This window comes from Meles meles, chromosome 1 (assembly GCF_922984935.1).
Source record: "Meles meles chromosome 1, mMelMel3.1 paternal haplotype, whole genome shotgun sequence".
Classification (NCBI taxonomy): Eukaryota; Metazoa; Chordata; class Mammalia; order Carnivora; family Mustelidae; genus Meles; species Meles meles.
Window position 1 is genome coordinate 169,773,053 of NC_060066.1, and position 20,509 is coordinate 169,793,561.

At 40.9% G+C, this 20,509-nt stretch overlaps 1 protein-coding gene across 2 annotated transcripts in view; it reads left to right on the forward strand.

The window, feature by feature from the left end:
* Positions 1-20,509, forward strand: part of DAB1 (DAB adaptor protein 1) — a 1,148,653-nt gene that overhangs the window by 105,293 nt on the left and 1,022,851 nt on the right. The gene's annotated exons all lie outside the window — the stretch shown is intronic.

Sequence of the window (20,509 nt, forward strand, 5' to 3'; positions counted from 1 at the left end):
AGAAGAATCTCAAGATGACATGAAGTGGATAAGTGGAGAGGTTTCCGTGTTCTGGCCCTTCTACCCAGAAAATATAATAATACAGAATTTGCCAGATCTGCAATTCCTGGTTGTTATTGAAGTCTCACTGGGGAAGAGCCCAAAATTATACACGCTGTAGGTAGAATTCAATGGAAGGGAAATATATTCCTATAGGTAAATTCCAGCATAAACACAAGTAATCATCCCTTCATCCATTTGCCTATCTATCCACCCATTCATATATCACCCACCTGTCTATTCATCCATCCACCCACCCAACCATTCATCAATGCACCCATCCATTCATCCACTTACCTATCCATCCATCCATCCATCCATCCACCCATCCATCCATCCATCCACCCACCTGCCCATGCATCCAACCTCTTTTACATTCTTCACATGTTTCTCTTTCTTTTTTGTTCTCTCCATCATTCCCTCTTTTCTAGAGGAACCTCTCAAACATTACCCTCTTAAATGGTCTTCTTCCTTTAAACTTTCAAACTATTTAGCCAGCAGAGTGAGTGTCCTAAAAGCACAGATTTTATTGCATCATCTTCCTGCTCAAAAACCTTTAGGGGCACCCCATGGCTCATAGGATTAAGATCATGTACAACATGTCCCTAGCCTACTTCTCCCCAGCTCAGTTCTCCATCAGTACAACCCATGTTTTTCTGAACCTGGCCCATGCTTCCTTGTTTTTGTACCTTTGCTCAAGCCGTATCTCTTCCTGGAGAGGCCCTTTTTTGGCTTTCTCCACATTCAGACCTCCATCTTTACTGGTGGGAATTCTATTCTGTGAGCCCTTCTCTGAATGCCATAACAAGGAGTTATTCCTTCTTCCTTTGGAGTATAAATTGTTTGGGGGGACAGCTTAAACTAGTTTGAGCTTTAAAATCCAAGAGTCCTGGGTCAAAATCTTGGCTGTGCTACCAACTATCTGTGTGACATTGGGGAAGGTGCATACCTGTCTGAGCTTATTTCTGCATCCATGAAGTGAAAATGGAGGAGAAGTTAATATCTACCTTCACGCATTAAGTGAAAAACAAATAAAAATGCATCAGTGGTGCTCAACAAATATTTATGAATGGATAAATATAATCAGGCCAAAATTTTGCCAACATTCATCATTGCATATTTTAAATGAAATTGTAATATTGTTTTCATGAGGAAAATATTTTTTTTTTCAGGCCAGCTAGGGCTACAGTTCTTGACCAATCCCCAAATATCAGGCCATCACTTTCTCATAATCCCTAGCTCAAATACACACGTATGCCATCAATTCAATACCAGAATGCCTCTGGAGGCACTTCAGCCTGAAAATGCTGGGAAGTCCAAGCCATGGAGAACTTTCCTCTCATCTAGTATATTGTTCTTTTCTTTTCTTTTTTTTTAAGCACTTGGATATGTAGCCTGATACGATGGAATAGAACACTGGCACAGGTTCACTCTTGAACTGTGTCTAGAGCTAAGAACATGGTACTGGAACAAGCAGGAAGCTTGAAAACTTAGGCATGGTTTGGGACCTGGCTTAGAGTAGGTACTTTACTAGAGTTGGTTAAAAGAAGGACAAACCCATGGATAGTGGATGGATGGATGGAGGGTGAATGGAAGGCAGATGAATAGAGGGTGGATAGACAGATGAATGGGTGAAAGATGACTGATAGATGGACAGTGATGGATGGATGGACTGTGATGGATGAATATGAATGAAATGCTCACTCTCTTGGGCTCATTAAAAGTTTGAAAAGCAGTGCAGTGAGATATGTGGTAGACTAAGAAGCAGGGACACAGGTTCTAGGCCAACTTTTGTGGTTCCTTACTATTATATGACCCTAGGCAAGTTATTTAAGGTTTCTGAGGATTCATTTTCTTATATGTAAAACAATGGACTTCGGCAAGATTATCTATATGGCCTCTTGTAAGATCATATTCTGAAGTTCTGTGACTTTGTGAAGTAGAAAATAGATCAATATATGTATTTATATGTATTTTTAAACTGGTCTTAAAAATAGAAATAGTTATACAGACATTTAGGGTTTTTTTGTTTTTGTTTTTGTTTTTTTCAGAAATCAAAGTAGACAAACACACACAGTTTCTGACTCTCACTTCTATGCATCTCTCACTATTCTGTCTTATATGTCCTATGTCACCTCTCCATACCCTCATCAGCTTCTGAGGACCACAACATTTCCTTATTTGTCATCTATAACTAGTAAGGCAGCTTGGTTTTAGTGGGAATAGACTCAGACTTTAGAACCAGACAGATATTAGAATCAAATTCTGGATTCTCTATTTATTTGTGATACTGGGACAGTTTCTTCTCAGCCCCCCTTACCTGTCAAATGGTGTCACCAAATGCCTCGTAGTGAGGATTAGAGAGAACAGCTATGTCAGGAAAGTAATAGGTCTTGATAACTCTGATAAATGAAGTCCCCCCCTTACCCTCTGCTCTGTGCAGAGAAGCTACCAGCTGCCTGCTAGATGTTCAGAAAGCACTTGTTGAATCAAATGGATTTGAATTCCATCCAGCCTCTGGGTTTTCCTTGCTTTGCAGCTAATGCTTTCACTCTATTACTGGTAGAAAATGCAAATGTGAAACTTTGGGAAAGACCTCTACACATTATAAATCTGATATTTCAAGAGCATGGCTGTGAATAGTGAGCTCAGCTTTTTCTCTGTGTGGTCCATCATTAATGCAGCCCTGAGTATTAGGAGGCCATCAGACACTGACCTCCCTGGTTTCTGATAAACTGTGGACCTTCAGCTGGTGGATGTGGGGGTGTGGGGCACATGAAAACACTGAGGCAGGCTGGGAAGAAACCCCAGCTTCAGAATAAGTGATGTCTAATTCACACTGGAAGTGCCAGGAGGTAAAATGGGTGGCTAGCCGAGAGGGTCCCCCCCCCCCCCCCCAACCAACAGTCTTCTTGCATAGGCTGCCTGCTGCTTACCTCTGTTTCTACTGTCTGGGCACTATTACCAGTGAACCTTGAGTTCCAGATGACCTGCTCCTGAATCAATTATCTGAGAGCTGGCCACGGCTTGGTTTTTCCGTGACATCAAATATGCATGCTGCCTTGTTCATCCTTCTCTTTCCCCTCAGCAAACACTTTGTTTCAGTGATCCTGGCATATCTGACTGGTCTCTGGTGGTCCCGATTCTCCCGCTGTCCAGCCCTGCATTTTATACATGAGCAAACTAAGCCTCAGAGAGTGGCCCCGGGTCACACAGGGAGTAGGTGACAGCGCTAGGGTTGTGCCCCAGGAGTACTGACTCCAAGTCATAACCCTCCTCAGCATTCTACAGCTTATGACTATCTTCCCGAAGTGTTGGGGTAGTTACAGACACAAGCTGAAAGCTCCTCTCATCTGCCCAGAGTATCTCTTCTGAACCCCTAGCAGCATCCAAAATTCCCACATCATGTCTTTCCTTTCATTTAACACAGCATTTCCCAAAATATGCTCAACTGATGCTCTATAAAGCAAAAAGGGTTTGTGGCCAAAAGAGAGCAGGAAACCTTACAAAATACATTCTACTTTTTAGACTCAGTGCACTGTAGCTAGTCAAAGCAGAGCCCTCCTCAGCAAAGAAACCTCATTTGACTTTGTCATCCCATTGTTTCTTAAATTGATTTATCCATAGAACCTTATTTTCCCTACCCCTTCAGCTCCTGTAAATACCTCACAGAACCAGGTGCATGAATGCACTTTTGTAAATGATGATTTAAGACATTGAACGCCCTCGTTTGATATGTATGGTTTGCTTTAGAGAGATCATAATGATTGCAGAACTTCACAGTTTCCAGAGCTCTTTCACACACATTATCCTCTTTGATTTACAACAGCCCTATCAGGGAGATAATGCATTGTCCTCAACAGAGAAACAGACTTAGATGATTGACAGGACTGAAGATGAGAGAGGAGATTGGAGTGCAGGTTTCAGACAGCACATTTCGTACTCCCTGACTTTTCTAGTCCTCCATTCTACATTAAAGCCAGTATCCTTAGTTCCCCCTCTGCTGGCTAGGCTCCTAGGCTTGGATTCAATGATAGACTGTCATTTTCCATGGTATATCATTTGACAATGAGGAAAAATGAGGCTCAGCGAGGAAAATGACATGCCCACGGTCACACAGCTAGTTAGTCATAGAGCTGGAAGCACAACCCCAGGGGTCTGAGAAGGTGGTTGAGGTTGAAGGCCCTGAGTTTGTTAAGGATGAGAAAGTAAGCCTGGAAAGAAGTGCAGAGCTTGAAGAAAGGGGGGATTGAAAAGTCCAAAGGATGAAATTGGCAATGTTGCTTATTACCAACCTGTGAAGAATAATGGCATTCGCAAACCACCAAGTCAATGTCTTTTTGCAGAACCTGGCTGCCAAGTATAAACGGATCAAAGGAGAACACTTGGACACTTGACAGAGTGACCTACACTTACTTGGAGGCTCCTCATTTGTCCAGCGATTTTATAATTTCAAAAAGCACTCGAGAGCCTTGAATGAGGATAAAAGGTCTCTGAAAACTAAAAAAAGAGATCAATCAACTAATTGCTCAATTACTCAATAAATGAATCAGTGAAAGAAAACATTCATAACACCTACTATACACGGGCCCTGGAAACCTGCCAGCAGGCAGAGGTAAGACAAGGTCCCTATCCTCCTGGAGCTAGAGACAAGAGTGGGAAAGGAGCAGGTATAGATAGGACCTTGTGACAGAGATTACTAAATAAAACTGAGGACATCCAAGCCAGACAGGTCAGATTAAGCATTAGGAAGGGAGTCCTGAAAACTGTAATTTTAGAGTGGAGTTTTGAAGGATGAATAGGAGTTCACCAGGTGGTGAAGAAAGTAAGTGAAGGTACTGTATCCTCTGTAAAAAAGCCACAGTGGCATAAAATAGCAAGCAATGTAGATCTCTCCCCCAAGGGTGACATTGATTAATTAGAGTTGTTGTGCTTCTCATGCTGATTGTGTGCAGATCCTCTCAGATCCCTGCCTGCATGAGAGGGAGAGGAGCAAGACAATCCTATCTATCTATCTGTCTATCGATTGATCGGTCTATCATCTATCTATCACAGTGTTATTAACTACAGTTACTATGTTTTACATTAGGTCCTCAGACCTTACTCATCTTAGAGCTAAAAGTTGGTATCCTTGCACCAACCTCTCCCTGTTTCCCCCACCCCTTAGTTTCTGGCAACCAATTTCCTACTGTTTTTCTGTTTCTATGAGTTTGATTTTTTTTTTCTTTAGACTCTACATATAAGTGATGTCATGTAGTATTTATATTCTCTGTCTGACTGACTTCACTTAACGTAACTCCTTCAAATTCCATCCATGTTGTCACAAACAGCAAGATGTTCTTTCTTATAGCTGAATAATATTCCACAATAAATATATATATATACACATATATATGTGTATGCATATATTATCTATATATATCACATTTTCCTTATAAATTCATCTGTTGTGGACATTTAGGTTGTTTCCATATCTTGGCTGTTGTGAATAATGCTGCAATGAACATGGGAGTGCAGGCATCTCTTCCATATCCTGTTTCTAGACAGTCACATGCAAAAGAATAAAATTCAACCCCTATTTTTACCATATACAAAAATCAACTTAAAATAGATAGAGATTTTAATGTAAAATTTGAAACCATAAAACTACTAGAGGAAAACATAAGGGGTAAGCTTGTTGATACCGATCTTGGCAATGACTTTTTGGATTTGACACAAAAAAGCAAAGGCAATAAAAGCAGAAGTAGACAATCCACTTTTAATACCCATGTTTTGAAAGAGATGGGTTCCTTCCAAATGAGTAGTCATGGAGCTGCTGTGTTTTGTTTTCTCAGTGTTCTGGAAAGCTCACGGGCTCAAGCTGAGCTTCAGTGGGCTTCTCCTGCCCCCATCTTGTGGGGAGAATGGGAGATTTGCTTGTCTGGTGGGGAGCTCAGAAGTGTCAAGAGGCTGGTGTATTCCAGTCTTCACTTCTTGTTACCTCAACAGGAACCTTGTCCCTGGTCCAGTGAATGGGAACAGCAGGGCAGCTATGCCAAGAAGATCCTTGGAGGCTTTTTCTTTCTGTATAGCATGTTCTGTGGGAAAAGGCTAGACTGACTTCATTCCAGACCCAATTAGTGTGATGCCTAAAAGCTTTTATTCATAGAGATATAGAATGTTAGAGGGTGGAAAGGGCTTAGATAATTGAGTCAAGTGTTTTCTGAGTACCTCACATTCTTTCTCCGGGCTCCTCTGTGTTGATGGCCCATCACCTTCTCCTTCTTCATGGGGTTTGTGATCCAGATTTTAAATTGTTTACTAGCCTCCCCCACAGCTTAGGTTACAGTGCTATCATAAGCGAGGCTCTCCTCTCTTTATTCCTTCACCTCTGTAGTGTTCCCATCTATATGCTGGGCTGAGTGTACCAGATGCATGTACCTTATGGAAATCAATAGAAAACAATGTATTTAAAGGTATATGAAAAGAGCATATATATATATATATAAAATAACATATATAATTGTTATTTTATGCAAAATAACAATTATATGTATAATTGTTATTTTATTGCCAGTATTATCATTCATATGTTATTCATAGATATTTCTTAAAAGAATAAAGGAACTTATAGAAACCAGGAATCGAATTAAGCCAAGGTTTACATATATTGAATTTCAAATGGGACTAAAATTTGTGTGTTTCTAACACTGAGCTAATTAAATACAAAACAAGTAAGCAAAGCCCATCCAACACAGTAAACCCGTGCCTAATAGTACTGAACCTAATAGTACTGAATAGTATTGTGCTGTTTAAGACTGTTGAATTTACTCCTAAATGTGCCTTGATTAAATTAACATTTCATTCAATGCAAATCCCTAATAAAATACCTCAATCTATACTATTTGTAATTTTTATCTTTTTTAACCCCATAAATATATCAGAAAAATGTGAAAACCAGGTCTTAAGTCCCTCTTAATTCAAATATAATAGTAGTATTGGTGGTAAAAATAATAAACAATGACAGGTTGAACCTAGATTCAGAGCCACTGTCACTGTATTTTTTTTGCTTATATAATAGCAATGATCATATTCTTTCTAACTGCTTAGTATATGCTGGGCCTATTGCTATTTATGTGATTAATCTCACTTAACTTTTAGAATGCACTCCTATGAGGAAGGTGCCATTATTACTCTTCTGTTATAGATAAGGAAAATAAGATTCAGAGAGGTGAAGACACTTGTCTAAGCACACATAGTTAAAAAGGGCCAGGTGGCATCTGACTGTACAGTATACAGTCTTAAACTATTATGCTAGACTGCTTCCCGGTATAAAATATGAGAAGACTCCAAGAATAAGAAGCCTCTGCACAGCCAAGGAAACAGTCAACAAAACTAAGAGGTAGCCCACGGAATGGGAGAAGATATTTGCAAATGACACTACAGATAAAGAGCTGATATCCAAGATCTATAAAGAACTCCTCAAACTCAACACTCAAAAAACAAATAATCCAGTCAAAAAATGGGCAGAAGACATGAAGAGACACTTCTCCAAAGAAGACATAGAAATTGCTAAGAGACACATACTCGGCACCACTCGGCATCAGGGAAATACAAATCAAAACCACAATGAGATACCACCTTACACAAGTAAGAAAGGGAAAAATTGACAGAATAGGAAACCACAAATGTTGGTGAGGATGTAAGGAAAGGGGAACCCTCTTACACTGTTGGTGGGAATGCAAACTGGCACAGCCACTCTGGGAAACAGTATGGAGGTTCCTAAAGATGTTAAGAATAGAACTACCGTACAACCCAGCAATTGCACTACTGGATATTTACCCCAAAGATACAGACGTAGTGAAAAGAAGGGGCACCTGCACCCCCATGTTCATAGCAGCAATGTCCACAATAGCCAAACTGTAGAAGGAGCCAAAACGCCCTTCAACAGACAAATGGATAAAGGTGTGGTACATACACACAAAGGAATATTATTATTCAGCCATCAAAAATGACAAATACCCACCATTTGCATCGACATGGATATAACTGGAGGGGATTACGTGAAGTGAAGTAAGCCAAGCAGAGAAAGACAATTATCATATGGTTTCACTCATAGGCAGAACATAAGCAATAGCACGGAGGACCATATAGGAAGGGAGGGAAATCCAAAGGGAGAGAAATCAGAGAGAGAGATGAACCATAAGAGACTCTGGACTCTAAAAACCAAACTGAGGTTTACAGAAAGGAGGGGGTGGGGGATGGCCTAACTGGTTGATGGGTATTAAGGAGGGCACGTGCTGTGATGAGCACTGAGTGTTATATGTAACTAATGAATCATTGAACACTACATCAAAAACTAATGATGTACTATATAGTGGCTAACTGAACATAAAAAAAAAGAAATTAAAAAAAAATCAAGTGTCCAATATTTAATCATTTATCTGATGGTTCTTACTATCAAGCCCGTTGCCTGTAATGCATCAAAAATAGGCAAACTGAAAAGAGCAGATAGCCCGATATTACTCAGGTGGACATGTGTGCTGACAAGGCATGGCCTGTAGACCACAAGTAGCTTATCACTTCGCTAACAGGCTACAGCCTGAGACTCAGTGCTGCAGTGCAGACCTGTGTAGGAGCTGATACTGATAATACCAGTTTGACTTTTTAAACCATATTTAGGGCAGTAGGGGTGAGAATAACATATTGTAGAAAGAACATTTTTTTAAGGTAACTGTTTAGAATGCTGGTACTTAAATCAAAATTTGCTTATTTTCATGTGAGTTCGTGAATCTGGATAAATAAGGTCTTGTGTGTATTATATGTAGAAATCAAAGATGATATATATAGTCTGATAGCATAGTGACCATTATATTCCCAATGCTATAGGACTACAAGGTAATGCTACATAAACACACAAATATATATACGTGAGTGTGTGTGTGTATATACATACATATGTATATATACACATATATATATGTATGCACACTCACGTTCTATATACACATGTACATTCACAGTAACTGAGAAGCTGAGTTGACAAGTTACTATGGAAAACTGGACGTTGACACTATACTTGTATAGTGTAAACTTGATGTTTCCACTCTATTTATATTTTAAAATAGTCTATGATATTTCTATCGTTCATGTAATGCTCATGACACTATCTTGCACCAAGATTGAGTGTGTGTGTGTGTACATGCACGTGTGTGTGTATGTGTGCACATGGCTTCATGTAGTGCAGTGGGAAGAGAAAGGAATTTGGGAGACCTGAGTACAAACCCTGGTCCTGCCCCTTCCTAGCTGGGTCACCTCAGGCAGTTTGACCCTGTAGAGAGCCTGTAAACATGGCTAATCATAGTTTTGGAGGGGCTGCCTATCCTGTAGGAAGGCCACCATTTCCACAGAGAAAGAAGCTTCTAATCCAGCACCAGGAAAGGAAAAGTAGGAGCAGAAAACTCCTGCTTTCTCTCCGCTTGCTCCTTCATGCCTCTGAATAGATCAGGAATGCCTTACCTGCTTACTGAATGTGGGCAAGGGAACGGTCGCAGAGCATTCAGCCTTGTCTGGGAGTTCACTTTTCCATCTGTTTGCTTAAAGGACACACTGGTTCTTCTTAAGCCTTTATGCAGAAGATTGTTCTGCAAGGGAGTTAGGCAAAGGGAAAGTTGTAGGAGGCTTGGTTCTGGTCACATGCTGGCATTTTCTCCAACCCAGCTTCATCAGCAGTAAAGCTGAGAGTTAGCTCTCTATCTGGTTTTTGTATGGATCTCTCAACTGGTCTGGACTTGGAGGCGTGACTGGGATGGGTCATGACCTGCTAATATTCCAGCGTAACATGGGACTGGTGTCATGGTTAAGATGAGAACACAGATATTAAGAATCTAGCACGGTGTGGTGTACGTGGTAGATGTTTGGTGACTGTCGGACTTCTCCCCCCATGAATGACTGCAAGCTGAATGTGGTACAGCCTGTGTTCTCCTTCTCCCCCAGTACACAGAACAGGGTTTCAGACACGAGTTGACTAAGAGCCAGAAAAGAGACTTAATGGATTAGTCATTCCTTCATTTTCAAGATGGGAAATTTAAGGATCAGAGATGCTAAATGCCTTCCCTGGGATTACACAGTGGGGAAGGGCGCACCTGGGCTCTGTGCATGGCCTGTCACTCAACACCGCACGACTTCACAGAACAAAGGGAACTGTATCTTCTATAGAGGGTAAATTGCAAGGCTGCCTAAAACCTGAGAGCTTTGTCAAGGTAGAATGTTTCCATTTTGATAGAAGAATGAGAGAGCTCCCAAAATACTTTTCTTTTGACCTACTTAGCTATTATTCATCTCCCTCCTCCCCCAATCCCATCACCAATTGCTTCTGCTTGGAAAATTCTGTTATAGTTTAACATTCTGTCTCTGGTTCTGTTTTTAAAGATGTTCTCTGGTGGAGTAGGGACTGAAGAAAACATGCCCACAGGAAGACTAGGAGATAATGAGACCATGTTATACGTGTATCTCGTGTCTCTGAATGTCTTGACATATCCTAATCCATTTGATGAAAGCAACTGAGGCCAGTGGAAAAGTGATAGAAATTTTTCCATCCTTATGGAGTCCTTTGTCCATGGGCCTAAATTATGTCATGGTGATTACCTGCCCTTGTGTTTACTGGTGAGAGCCTAGTGCTAGGGAGAGGGGATGGCCATATTGAGTGTGTATAATTCTTCCTGCCTTGGGGTGAATTGTATGAATTCATGATCTCATACACCTTCAGAACATCTCAGAAAAATAGGAGAAAGGCAGACATTTCTATTCTCAATTTATATATAGGAAAGCAGAATGAAGAGAAACCAAGATTTTAAGACATTTTTGTTTCTGATATTTATTACACTTGCTATTCTTTTTTGCTTTGAGTGTTACTTCCCAATCAAATTTCCTGAAAATTTTTTTTCTTGAAAATTTCTGTAATTCTCCAAAACCAGCTTCTTGAAGAAACTTACTCCCTCCTTGATACTCTCACTGAAATTTCTGTGTTATATTTGATACAATACTTATTTTGTTATGATTAATCGTTTGTATGTCTCTATCTTTCAGAAATGCATTAGTCTTTAATAATGACCACAAACATCCTATCTCATCCCCATTTTATAGAATAAGAACATCAAGAGACTTACTTAAGATTGCCTGGCCAGCCAGTGATAGGGCCAGATCTTAAGCACAGGGAGGTCAGCCTCCAAAGCCCATTCTCTGTACCATGGTATGAAACTGCCTTTTTAATTACAAACGATCCTGATGTGAGAATGCATTTTACCCTTAGGCAATTCCTAATACCAACAACTAGTATTAACTTCTACTGATGGGACAGTTTATGATTAACAAAGCACTTTTCTGTATACATCATCTCATCAATCCATATCACAAAGTCGCAAGGTGGGGATTGCTCTACAGTTTTAAAGTTTATTGCTTTACAGTTGAGGAATGGAGTCTCAAAGAAGAGATTTGCCAAAAGCCATCCTGAAGTTTTGCAACAGTTAGCAATTTGCAGGAAATTAAAACCCACATCTCCTAACTCCAAATCCCTTTGCCATGTCAGAACAATTAATTCAGGTCCACAGTTGGTTTAACATGCAGTAGTGGCAGAATTTCCAAATAAATAAACCGTGCACAGTACTTAGGAGACCAACACACTCTCTTTGGTTCCAGATGTCATCAGATTTTTCCTCGTTTGGCCATGATGTGGTGCAGTGAACAGTGCTGCACATCAGAGTCAAGTAAAACAATCCCAGACCTCAGAAGGTGACCAAGAACAGCGATTTGTTTTCTATGGATTTATCATATCATTTCATGACTTAACTTAGTGTTACAGGATGGCACTTCTCAAACCTTTTATTTTATTCCAACACACCCAAGACTCACACCTTTCGGAGAATTCTTGGAAATGCAGAATTCCCCATGTTCTAACTTCAACTTGACCCTTTTGTCTTCTACTCAAGAGAGCAAGGAAAGGAGTGAGAAGGATGTTGTTAGGAGAAATGCTCGATCTCTTCTTTATTTTGAAATATGTGTTTATTTACCTTTTTTTCCAATTTTGGTGTCTTAGAGGAAGCCTCTGACACATCTCACAACTCGTTGGGACCTACCTTATCATGTGTTGCAGTAATAGAGAACAGAAGGTAACCACAGCAGGGATCTGTCCTCAAGGAGCTCACAGGTAGCTGGGGCAGGCAGACATGGGTGGCCGACTATCTACCGAGAGTCTTTGTACTGGCAGTCCAAAGAAAGAGGGGGTGTTTTCTGACTGGGAAAAACAAAAAAACTTTGATAGAAAACTGAATCTTTAAACTGAATTTTAAGAGATAAATGTTTTTTCATTGGTCATGAGGGAAATTGAGAAAGAATATGGAGGTATCGTGAGCATCATACTTTCTGTTGTGCCTGGGGAATGTTAAGTAGCTCCATTATAACCAGGATAGACATTTTGAAAGAAGAAGGAAGGAAATGGAATCTGAGGCACTTGAATGTCAGGTTTTGGTGTTTGGACATGATACTATAGAAAATGGGCAACCCTTAAAGATTAGGAACAGGGACATGACACGATCCAGCTTATATTTTTGGAAGATTACTCTGGCAGCTCTGATCCTATAGTATCGATTATCATAACCTGAGAAAGAACCTTGCAGTTCAAAGTGGGGAACTAGAAGTGCTGGTTGATGAGCTGAATAAAAAAAAAAAAAAAAATCAAAGTTCCCATTTTCCTACTTGTGTCAAGTCAAATAAATGGAGCCAGATAAACGTGGAAAAAAATTGAGATAGTAGCAAAATTGCCTGGAAGCAGAATGTTTTTCAAAGTCCCTAATGAGGTGTCAGTGAACCTAACGAGATGAAACTCCCTACCTTACACCTAGTTTTTCACGCTGTCCTTTTCATTCAGTCATAATTAAGTTGTGAAATTGGAATTATATCCTATCATTAAAGACGGAGGCCAGCTCTGCCTGGCTCTTGCTTCTCTGAAGAAGGTAACTCGGAAAAGCACTCTTTCCCGTGGCTGCTGCTCACACCTGTGCTTCCCCTGACGTGGCTGCAGGCAATGGCGTCGCCATTTTAGATTTTGATGAAGAAGGGCCATATGGCTCTTCTTCATTGATTGCAGTATTGAATTCCTTCATGCTTAGTGAGGAATTATTAGGCAGCCGAAGTTGAAAGGAAAATGTCAGGGTTTTTGTTTTTTTTTTAATTGTTATTGGCTTGTTAGTGGAAGGGAAGGGTAGACAAGGCACAAAAGCATCCACCACGGGCCAGGCACTGTATGGGGCTTTCTAAATATGTTGGTATCCCTTTGATTCTTTTAGGGTGCTACCGTGAGAGGGAAGCACTATTCCCATTTGTACAGATGTGGAAGCAGGCTCACCAGGGTTGTAGGCTTGTATAAGGCCCATTAGGCTTACTCCAAAGCCATGGTTCTTCTTCTCTACTGTAATAAAGATGCTGACTACATGTGTATAAAATAAGGTCCACGGAGAGGAGGCTGAGATCTCAGATCTTACAGTACCTCATGCACTTTCCTAAGACATTTTGAGGTACATTAGTCATTTCTATAACAACCCTTTGAAGGGATATTACCGCTCCTTTTTACGAATGAGCTAACTGGGGTTGAGAGAGTCTAAGTGACTTGTCCCAAATCACACCACGAAGTGCAGATTCTGCCTGATTGCACTGACTTTCGGGGTGAGATCCCTATGGTCTCAAGGATGAGGCTAGCAGGGGACATTTGCAGCAATATGTGAGAAAGATCTGTAAGGCGGGCCCACTTTGTGTGAAGTCCTGCCATTCTGGAATTCAGGGATAGTATGGGGGTGGGGATGAAGAGAAAGAACCAGAGGCTGGCTCTGTACAAAAAACAGCAACTGTGCAGCATCAGCCTGGAGTCCCAGAGGGGCTTCTACAACAGCTAACTCACTAAATAAATAAGAACCTCATGCGCCATTCCCTGCAGGACTATTTACATGATCTTACCGAGCAGATTCATTGCCCCCTGTCCCATTCTTGGGTCTGCCTGCTCCCCTTGGGGTGGTTCCACGCCCACCTCTGCTGCAGCTTGCCTGGGAATGAGTGCTTCCCTTCTCCTACAGCAATACTACCAAGGACTTAGGCCCCCAGCTCAAGCCCTGTTCTCTCTACTCTGTCCATCGTAGCTAACCCGGTATAGAAATGCAAATGCAGGTCTGTGATCCCCTATTTAAAATGTTAGGGGTCACGTATGTGTCCAAAATTTAGAATGTCTCAGATCTGAGAGAGCCAGTATGATACGTACATTACAGATTGTGTACCACCCTCTGCCAGACTTGGAGTAGCACCATAATCAAACACATTAATATTTCTGCAGTAAAATGGGCAATAAATAAAACAAATAAACCCTATAAGCAGTGTTCTGTCAGTTCAGGTCAGTTTGTACCACTGAATTAATTCAGATCAGCTTAGAATTGCTGCCAAAATGAGTTACACACACACCACACACACACACACACACACACACACACACACAATTTTTTTTTCAGAGCTTTTTAGATTTTACAGTTCAGAAAAGAAATTATAGATAAATATTTGTTCGATGCCTACTACCGTTAAATAGTGGCTCACACAGATTGGGTGCTATTATGTACCAATACTGTGCTGAGCAGTTTACGGACATTTATTGCACAAAAGCCCCTGAGCCTATAATGAATATAACATTACTATCTGCATTTTGCAATGTAGAGCTCTGCTGTGCAATCAATAGCCACTAGCCACGTATGGCTGTTTATATCTCAAGTAATTAAATTAACTTAAACTAATTAAAATAAAATAAAATAAAATAATTCAGTTTCTTATTTGTACTATCAAGATCTTGATAGCCATGTGTGGCTAATGGCTATGTATTGAACTAGCTCTATGGGCCCAGACCCTACCATATTGAACATTTCTATCAGAGCAGAAAGTCCTGCTGGATAAAACTGGCTACATGTTTTATAGTGTAGCAGTTATGAGCATGAGTTCTGAAGGGCGGACTCACCATTTCCTAGATAAAACTGGCTACATGTTGTATAGTGTAGCGGTTATGAGCATGAGTTCTGAAGGGCGGACTCACCATTTCCTAGATATATGGCCTTGGCGTTGCCAAGTTTCTTTACCTCTTGGCACCTCAGTTTTTTGTTTTTGTTTTGTCTGTAAGTAAAAAGGGAGGAAAATCATGCCTACCTGCCTCATTTGTTGTAAGAATTAAATGAGCTAATACATTTAAAGTACTCAGAGCAGTGGCTGGCATCACGTTATTTCCTAATAAGTATTAAGCATTATGGCTATCATTAAAGATGGGGAAATCAAGGCACAGAAAGATATATTAGTTTCTGCCTCCCGAGTCCTTGTTCTCAAGCTGACTGTGCTATAGCCCATCCAGACAAATGTCTCGTACATCTCTGCCCTGTGTTGCTCAGTGAGTGAATGACTGAATGAATGAGAGGCTCTGAGAGTGGTGACCTAGAAACCAAGGAATAGCTGTGTGATAGCCTGGTATTTAGGGTCAGGCTCAGACCCAGAGACCCTTAATGAACCATAGTTATCCTTTATTGATTCCTCAGACCGAGAATCCATTCATATCTCTCACTTCCACTTTGTTTCATTTTCCTGTTTCTAATCTTAATTTTTTTTAGAATCTGCCATTACTAGGCTATTGTAAAGCATTGAACTTGCTGTCAGGGCTATATATTTGAGATAATATGTTGATGCTTCATTGACAACAGTCAAAATAGAAATATAGCAGAGCTGCTGCCTGGAAGTCACCCAGTGAGGCACTGGATCACTTTGGAGAGAGTCACCTGCCAGATATGCCTGGATAGAGACATGAGCAACACCTCATATCTGGTATGGATGGGGTGTTTTTGTTCATGACCTCTGGGCATGGAGTTAAATAGGTTGAGGTTCAGTCTCAGTCCTGAACCTAACCTGGGCAGCCATTTCATATCACTTAGGCTTTTTAAATCCCAGTTTTTATCATTTGCAATATGGGCTAATATTGCAACATGGGATAGTATCATGGGATATTCTGATTCTGGATCCTTCCCATATTCTCAGGAAGACCAAATGCAAAGTAGATTAAGATACTCAAGTATAAAGTTCTGAGCATACAAGTTACTTGTACAGACAACTATTTTGTTTTGGTAGGAAAGGAAGCCTCTGAGTTTTGCAAGAAACAAATAAACATACTTGGAGTGCATTTGTAGTTGACTTGATTATTAAGTGTTGGCCATTATTTTTGTCTTAATGGAAAAAAAGAAAGTTGTAATTCACATGTTATTCATATCAATCGATAGATGAACATACCATTTTTTAAAAGATTTTATTTATTTATTTGACAGACAGAGATCTCAAGTAGTCAGAGAGGCAGGCAGGGAGAGAGAGGAGGAAGCAGGCTCTCTGCAGAGTAGAGAGCCCAACATGGGGCTTGATCCCAGGACCCTGGGATCATGACCCGACCCAAAGGCAGAGGCTTTAACCCACTGAGCCACCCAGGTGCCCCAAACATACCATTTTTTTTTTCTTAAAGATTTTATTTATTTATTTGACAGACAGAGAGAGATCACAAGTAGGGAGATCACAAGTAGGAAGAGAGGCAGGCAGAGAGAGGAGGAAGCAGGCTCCCTGCGGAGCAGAGAGCCCGATGTGGGACTCGATCCCAGGACCCTGGGATCATGACCGGAGCCGAAGGCAGAGACTTTAACCCACTGAGCCACCCAGGCGCCCCCCAAACATACCATTTTTAAGGAACAAATGAGTCTCCTAGTGTTGGTACTGCTCTTTTGGGGTTTACTGAAAAGAAGGCTTGGAAGCCCACCAGAGCAGGTATTATTTTTTACACAGTCTTTTGTCTTCCTGGTAAGTTTTTAATTTTATATTTTGGGTTTTCCATTAGTAAGAACTGTCCACTTTTAAGTTTCTAGTTTTCTTTTAATGAAACAATGAGTGATGTTATCATCAACCTACACACAATCACCAGGAAGCTCATCATTATTTTAATACTCATTTACAGTTGCCACCTTCTTTCTTTATGCAGTTTTAGAATTAAGATTAAATTATAGAATGAGAGAAGAGGAGGAAAAAGTAGAGACTGAGGTCTAACCTGTTTGTTTTACAGATAAAGAAGCTGAAAATCTAGGGAAAGCAAGAAAATGCTCAGAGATTGAGAGCCAATCAGTGGCAGAACTAGGACTAGAATTGCTATCTCTGACTCAGAGCCCATTCATCAGGCAAGTTCTAATCAAATGTTAGGTGGTGAGCATTGAAGCAGATCAAGGGAGTTACATGAGTCTAATGGATATTGGAAGAGCTTGGTGTAACATTCATACTAGAGGGTTGACCTTGCTAATGGGACCCAAAATACTGGAGGCCCCTGGTGATGGTGTCAGTTGGGAATGTGTGTAGCACCAAACATGGCTCCCAAATAATAGTGGCTTAAACAAATAGAATCTTTTATTTCTCAGCTAGGAATAAGCCTAGATATAGGCAGTTGTTAACATTGGTTCATTTGTTCAAAAATGCCCGGAAGGACTTAGGATCTTTCTATCTCTCTACCTCTTGTTCACAAAATGGTTGCCTCAGTCCCAGGCATCCTATTACTATCTAGGAAAGAAGAAGGAAGGAAAGCTAAAGCTTTCCCAGAATTCGTTCAGCATATTTCTGCCTTCATTTAATTGTTTGAAAATATGCCACCCTGCCACATCTGACTACAAGGAAGGTTGGGAAACTGAACATTTACCTTTCTTGCCTCTATTATTGGGATACTATTTTCCAAAAATTAACAATCAAGAGGGCACAGACATAAACCAATTACAGCAGATGCCAACCATGAGCATCTGGCATAGTTGTAACAACAGTGGTGACCAGGGAAAAGAATGTTAGAAATGAATGTTCAGTAAGTCTCAACAGTGTGTGTTGCTATATCATGTTCTACATCAGGGTCAGCAAAGGGTTATATTTTAGATTTTATGCCTATAGGATATCTCTTGTAATTACTCAACTCTGCTATCATTACGTGCAAGCAACCATAGACAATACAAAAAGAACAGGCATGGCTGTGTTTCAATAAAACTTTATTGACAGGAACAGGTAAGAGGCCAGACTTGGCCTGTGTGCTGTACTTTGTTGAGCATTTTCTGCATCCATCTCCACATTAGGGATATCCTGGGAATGAGACTGGAATACTAGACGCTGGTTACTTCTAGTTCTCTCTCTGTGGGTAGTATCCAAATGAGTACTGGCAAGATTTTTCCATTCTGGACTAGACAATCCTCCTTCCTGTCCTAATGGCAGAAGCCATTTCTTACTCCCTCAGGCTCAGTATACCTTTGCTGTATACCTGCTATGAATAATGACATGGAAATTCAATCTATGTCTTTCAGCTTGGGGGGCACCTTCCTGTATTACCCAAATATTGTCATCTTCAACGGTCATAATGCTTGGGAGATTCAATAAAATAATGATTATGAAAGTGCTTTGTCAGCTCCAAAGCAGTATATGAAAACTCCTACTAAGAACAGCCTTCTTATCTACTGATGCTCCCCATGCTTCAAGGACCTTCTATACTTTCCAAGGACTGTTCATATTTCCTGGCATCACATCTGCCCCTATTTGAGCACAGCTTATCTTTTTTCCAGCAGCACAGTCTGCTTGGGAGTATATTAATTACCATGATGGGGTCATTGAAGTGAGTTCTTCGTTTACAAGAACCCCCCAGGGATTCCCATACACAAACATGTACCCATGCTCTTGCACTCTCATTAGACTGAAGTTTTGCTATTCATGCTCAGCTCTTGGCAACAGACACTTCAAGATGGCAGAGTGGAGGATGCAGAGAGAAACTGGGACTTTCAAGAGCTGCATATTTGCTAAAGGCAAAATAATTCAGGTCCGACACCAGTCATAGCCTAGCCAGTCACATGAGGAGTTTGGAAGGCACATCATTCACTTGGGCAATACTCATCACTGATTGCCCAAGCCAGGCTGCTTTGCATCATCCTTAACATGTCCCTCTCCCATGTACCTTCAAACCAATCAACAACATGGTCCTTTTTCACCAAAATCCTATGCACCCACTCTTTTTGCTGAGTTTTTCACATTCTTTACTTTTGTCTAGGGCATCAGTACTTCCAGGAAACATTTAATATCTTTTTCCCTTTTTTTTTCTTTCCTTTCCTTTTCTTTTCCTTTCCTTTCCTTTCCTTACCTCTCCTTACCTTTCCTTTTCCTTCCTTCCTTTCTCTTTCTTTCTTTCTTTCTTTCTTTCTTTCTTTCTTTCTTTCTTCCTCTCTTTTAGTTTCAGAAGTAGAATTTAATGATTCATCAGTTACATGTAACACCAGTGCTCATTACACCAAGTGCCTTCCTTAGTGTCCATCATCCAGTTACCCCATTGCACCCCCCACCTTCCCTCTAGCAACCCTCAGTTTGTTTCCTAGAATTCAGCATCTCTTACGGGTTGCCTCCTTCTCTGTTTTCCTCTTATTTTATTTTTCCTTTCCTTCCCCTATGGTAATTTGTTTTGTTTCTTAAATTCCACATACGATTGAAATCATATGGTATTTGTCTTTCTCTGACTGACTTTTTTGGCTTAGCATAACACCCTCTAGTTCCATCCACATCATTGCAAATGGCAAGATTTCATTCTTTACGATGACTGAGTAACATGTCATTGTATATATAGACATCTTTATCCATTCATCTACTGATGGGCATCTGGGCTCCTTCCACAGTCTGGCTACTGTGAACACTGTTGCTATAAGCATTGGGGTGCATGTGCCCTTCGAATTATCATGTTCGTATTGCTTGCATAAATACCTACTAGTGCAACTGCTGGGTCATAGGGTAGTTGTACTGCGAACTTCTTGAGGAACCTCCACACTGTTTTCAAGAGTGGCTGCCCCAGTTTGCATTCCCACCAGCGGTGTTAGAGGGTTCCCATTTCCCCAGAAGCATTTCTTGACTTCCTGCATCTGTTTCAGACCCCCACCCCCCTCCACGCCAGGACAACAGCTCCTACAGCACTCACACTCCTATGCTGGCCTTGCATATTTGCCTGTTTCTCCCAGTGGGCTGTGGGTCTGTGAGGACAGGGAGTATGTGTATTAGTTACACCTGGCGTGTGGTAGTACTTAACCGCAAGTCCATCACCATTTCATCCATTCTTCCTCTCACAGGCAGCACAGTATCTCAGAGCAGTGGCTTGTCTCTACTTTTAAGAGCTTCAGGGAATGATATGAGGACATGGAGAAGCAACATGGGGGGGTAGGGGGATAGGAGAAGAATAAATGAAACAAGATGGGATTGGGAGGGAAACAAACCATAAATGACTCTTAATCTCACAAAACAAACTGGGGGTTCCTGGGGGGAGGTGGGATTGGGAGAGGGGGAGCGGGCTATGGACATTGGGGAGGGGAGGCGAACCATAAGAGACTATGGACTCTGAAAA